Genomic DNA, 5,774 nt, shown 5'->3' with positions numbered 1-5,774 from the left:
ATAATATCACACTGTTTTCCAAAGCGATAGCATGAAATTTATATTCCCTAAAAGAAATAGTATGAGTTTTTCTACGTTCATACAAACACCAGGAATTTAATTTTATCTTCTTTTTTGGGTGCAATTTATTGAAATTTTAATATTCTTTTCCTTGATCACTAATGAAATTGAACAACTTTTTCTCAATTGTTTTACTGTATATGCCAATTTCCTCTTTATTCACATTTTTTTACCCTTTTTTGTTTGTTTATATTTTTCTAATTGATTTGTAATACTTTAGATTTCCTGATTATGTGTCTTTTATTTAGAATTTTCAAATATGGTTTCAGACTTTAACTTTTTTTATGATCAAATCTTTATGACCAAAACTTACATTTAAAATTTATGATCAGGCCAGGTGCAGTGGCTCACGCCTGTCATCCAGCACTTTGGGAGGCCGAGGTGGGTGGACCACTTGAGGTCAGGAGTTCGAGACCAGCCTGGCCAACATGGTGAAACTCCATCTCTACTAGAAATACAAAAAATTAGCTGGGCGTGGGGGCCAGCGTCTGTAGTCCCAGCTACTCAGGAGGCTGAGGCAGGAGAATCACTTGAACCCGGGAGGCAGAGGTTGCAGTGAGCCGAGATCATGCCATTCCACTCCAGTCTGGGCGACAAGAGTGAAAGTCTATCTTAAAGATAATAATAATAATAGCAATAATAAAAATAAAATAATAAAAATAAAAATAAAAAATAAACTTAAGGATCAGTTCTTTTTGTGTTCTGTTGAAAATTTTTGGCTCAGCATCTGGGGACGCTCTCAGCTCTCAGCGCCCGGCCCGGCTTCCTTCAAAATGTATACTATTTACAAAATCCTGTGCAAGCTCAGCTTGGAGGGTGATCACTCTACACCCTCAAGTGCATATGGGTCAGTCAAAGCCTACACCAACTTTGATGCTGAGGGGGATGCTTTGAACATTGAAAGGACCATCAGGACAAAAGGTATGGGTGAGTTCACCATTGTCAACATTTTGACCAACAGCAGGAATGCTCGGAGACAGGATATTGCCTTTGCCTAGCAGAGAAGGACCAAAAAGGAACTTGCATCAGCACTGAAGTCAGCCTTATTGGCCACCTGGAGACAGTCATTTTGGGCCTATTGAAGACACCTGCTCAGTATGATGCTTCTGAGCTAAAAGCTTCCATGAAGGGGCTGGGAACGGAGGAGGACTCCCTCATTGAGATCATCTGCTCAACAACCAACCAGGAGCTCCAGGAAATTAACAGAGTCTACAAAGAAATGTACAAAGTTGATCTGGAGAAGGACATTATTTCGGACACATATGGTGACTTCCGCAAGCTGATGTTTGCCCTGGCAAAGGTTAGAAGACCAGAGGATGGCTCTGTCATTGATTATGAACTGATTGACCAAGATGCCCAGGATTTCTATGACGCTGGAGTGAAGAGGAAAAGAACTGACGTTCCCAAGTGGATAAGCATCATGACCGAGCAGAGCATGTCTCACCTCCAGAAAGTATTTGATAGGTACAAGAGCTACAGCCCATCAAGAGAGAGCATCAAGAAAAAGGTTAAAGGAGACCTGGAAAATGCTTTCCTGAACCTGGTCCAGTGCATTCAGAACAAGCCCCTGTATTTTGCTAATTGGCTGTACTACTCCATGAAGGGCAAGGGGACTCGAGATAAGGTCCTGATCAGAATCATCACCTCCTGCAGTGAAGTGGACATGTTGAAAATTAGGTCTGAGTTCAAGAGAAAGTATGGCATGTCCCCGTACTATTACATCCAGCAAGACACTAAGAGTGACTACCCAGAAAGCACTGCTGTACCTGTGTGGTGGAGATGACTGAAGCCCAACATAGCTTGAGCTTCCAGAAATGGTGCTCCCCATGCTTCCAGCTAACAGGTCTAGAAAACCAGCTTGCGACTAACAGTCCCTGTGGCCATCCCTGTGAGGATGACGTTAGCATTGCCCCCAACCTCATTTTAGTTGCGTAAGCGTAGCCTGGCTTTCCTGTCTAGTCTCTCCTGTAAGCCAAAGAGATGTACATTCCAAGAAGTTGGAAGTGAAGTCTATGATGTGAAACACTTTGCCTCCTGTGTACTGTGTCATAAACAGATGAATAAACTGAATTTGTACTTTAGAAACAAAAAAAGGAAGATGTTTATATACCTTGAAGTTATGAATATATTTATCTATGTTAACTTTTGGATCCTTTAGTATTTTGCTTTTTGTATTTTATTCTATGTTGACATGACTCACATTTGAGTCTTTTTTTCCCAAATAAGCATATCTAATTTTCTCATTACCGTTTACTAAAATGATTGTATGTAAACTAAATATTGTAACTTTATATTACAAAATTGTATCTGTAGAACAAGTCATGCCACATTGTTATTCTTCAAGGAAACCTTGACAAATTCTATCCTTTTGATGTTCAAAAGTAAATTAAATAAGCTTGGCTAGGATTTACAAATCTATTATAATTTTGAACTGTAATCAATATGGGTAAAATTGTCATTGTTACAAATGAATCTTATAATCCTGATGATAACATAATGCTTTATTAATTTAGATATTTTTAAATTTCTCTAGCGATATTTTATAGTTTGTCCAAATAGGTTGTTTGTTATATTTGTTTGATTTATTTGTAGATCTCTTATATTTTAATAACATTTAAATTGCATTTTAATATGTAATTGTTAATTGTTAATTATTGCAATAGACATAATATATGTCTGTTTGTTTACTCTTGCTCATTACCTTATAAAAAGTTATACAAATTTAAAAATTACATAAGTGTTCTTTTTATGCATTTCTTTTTACGGATTTTATGCACAATCATATTATTTCACAAAAGTGAAATTTTATTTATTCCTTTTAAATATGTATATCTCTTCCTTCTCCTGACTTACTTCACTATCTAGAACCTCCAGCATTATATAGAATATATAATATTCAAAAACTAGCAGGTACTAAAGGTCCACTTCTGTCAGCACAGGCCCCTAGTAAGTTTGCATTAGCACCAATTCACGTGTTGTTGCATTTCTCCAATTAACTGTAAATTCCATTTGGAAGAGAAATGGAAATATGTGACTGAATCTAGGTTGAGGATTTACAGAAAAGAGCCGATGAATTAAGAATTCTGGCAAGGGAGTCCTTTGGGTGGTCACTCATGGAATGCTGGCTCCACAGGAAAGTAAGTGTTCTCTTTCTAAAGAACATCAGCTGACTCCAAGTAAAAGAAGACTCAGAGGATGTCTCGATGGTGATGAATGGCTTGTTGTTAGTTTTAGAGTAAGATATTTTGAAGAAGATGTGTTGTGTTCAGAAGGAATGTTATTGAAGTACACTAGGTTTAAGAAGTAGAAGACTTCTGAATAATTTATGGTTAATATAAAATCTTTTGAATTTTAATATGAGTCAAGTTCTAGTTCCTTGCATACCATTAAGGAATTGAGTCAATAATGATTTTAGAATCTAGTCTTCATTAATAAGGCAAATAATAACTTTGCTTCTGACTAAGAAAGAATAGCTTGCTGTAGTCCAATGTTTCTACAAGTGGAAAAGCCAAATAACATTTAAAACAAAGCAGAACAAAACAAAAGTTATTTCAAGGCAATACAAAAGTAATACAGGAATAATATGAGAGACCAAGATTCTAGAGTCATATATCTCAGAAAGATGAACTAATAGCTAGTTACATTTCTTCATGGAACATGCAAATGCTCATTACAAGGTAATGGACTATGATTCCAGGCAAAGCGCTTAGCTAGAGGGCCACAAAGGTAGGTAGGAGGCAGGAAAACTAAAAGACTAAAAAGTTGGGTTCTTGGAAAGAAGGTAGGAGCAGAGAACAGAACTGATGATGTTCTGGTTGCTATTACTATATGACAAAAATCCTCAAAATGTAACACCATCAAACAATGAACCTTTTATTTTGCTCATGATGTTACACGCTTGGAATTCAAGAAAGCTTCAGCTGGGCAGCTTGAAGTGTCTCACATGGTTGTAGTCAGTTGTCAGCTGGGCCAGTCATCTGATATTTGGAGTTAAATATGCATCTAATATGGCTCATTCTCATGGCCATTAATGCTAGGGTTCACCAAGGAATTCAGCTTAACCTGGTGACCGACGAGCCTACACAAGTCCTCTCCATCACAGCAGCCTCTTGGCATCCAGATATTTTACATAATGGCTGGATTCCCAGGAGAACCAAACTAAAGTTCTCCAATATGTCACAAAATTCAGTGAGTGCCTAGAAGGTAAAAGCTTTTTTTTGTTGTTGTTTGCTGTTTTTTTTTTTTTTAGTAAGACTCCTAATCCTCTATTACCTTCTTCCAAGTCTTTAGCTCCTGTTTGAAATTGTTTTTGACATTGTTGAACACACACCAATAATAATGACAATAATAATACTATTAGCAGTAGTAATAATAATAGCTAAAATACATAGGAAGACATGGTTTAGGTGCTATTATGAGCACTTTACTCTATTAACTTCCTTAAACCTCACCACAATCCTATTAGGTAGGAATGATTGTTATCCGCCTTTCACAGTTGAGGAAACTGAGTCACACAGAGGTTAAAAAACTTGCCCAAAATCACAAAGCTAGTAACTTGCAAAGTCTGGATTTGAATCCAAGCAATGTGACTGGAGACTCCACGCTCTTTAACACTGTACTCTACTCATACACACTTTGGACTCATTAGGGCAGTTGGAAAACCAGGTGCTGATAGGCATTAGGATCTAGACAGAGGGGATATTATTTTGCTTGATTTTCAAATAGTAGTCTGATGAGGAACTATTTAAATGATTTTTAGGGATCTTACGGAGAATAAAGAATGGAGTCAGGGTTGAAACACGGGTTTTCATACAGGACTAGAGTCTAGAAAAATTATTCCATGCTACTAAGACAAGTTAGGTGACTTTGGAAACTTTAAAATCTGCTTTTGAGGGGATAAATGTATCCCTGTCCTAATCTCACACCCATGTACACTTCCCCTACCATCCAAACAAAGCTGAAACTCCTTCAAGTTATTTGGGTCATAAAAGCAAGTTTGGTTTTTTGTTTCTCTTTCTATTTTCATCTTGCATCTTCTTCTTTTGCTGTATGCTTGTGATGTAAATTATAAATTTAATTATAAATTTAAATTATAAATTATAATCTTGAGAAAGGTTAACTGACTTGTTAGAAAGGCTATAGAAGCTGAGATACTTACTGTCCCCTTGCGCACTTGTTCATGCAGCAACAGTGGTCAGCTGGAGAGTGCGCCGTGTATCCCAGCGTCTCTCTCTCTCTCAGGCAGTGGTGATGAATTTGAACTACCATTTCTATACTGAGGTAAAAGCCATCTGCTTATTACAGCAGTGAGAGGACCCCCATGGGTGCAGTGAATGGCACTTACATCATACATTTTCCTTGGGTATAGCAGAACTTGTTCAGAGTGGATGCTCTTGGTACATGTAGCATGACTGACAGTTTTATGCTCAGCCTTTATAGGTCCACAAAATCATATAAATAAATAATTCTATTAACTGCCAGGACTTCCTTGGAAATCACTGGGTGTGTTTCTATGGGTCTTTACAAATTCCTCCATGACTATATAAGAATCTATATACACCGGAATAACTTAGGAAAAAGGTAAATAACCCTAATTTGCTTTCTGTGGTTTGATTTTTTTAATCCTCTTCTTATTCTTTCATTCCCTATCCTTCTTTTTCTATAATTTGCTACCGTTGAAACATAATACATTAAGGGAGTACCACATCTTTAGA

At 37.0% G+C, this 5,774-nt stretch overlaps 1 pseudogene; it reads left to right on the top strand.

Annotated features, from left to right (window-relative positions):
• The first annotated feature begins 818 nt into the window (after positions 1–818).
• On the top strand, positions 819–1,847 carry LOC100447605 (annexin A2-like; annotated as a pseudogene).
• The last annotated feature ends 3,927 nt before the right edge of the window (positions 1,848–5,774 follow it).

The sequence above is a fragment of the Pongo abelii genome, chromosome 8 (assembly GCF_028885655.2).
Source record: "Pongo abelii isolate AG06213 chromosome 8, NHGRI_mPonAbe1-v2.0_pri, whole genome shotgun sequence".
Classification (NCBI taxonomy): Eukaryota; Metazoa; Chordata; class Mammalia; order Primates; family Hominidae; genus Pongo; species Pongo abelii.
Note: the sequence above shows the minus strand (reverse complement) of the source record. Positions and strands in the feature narration are given on the sequence as shown.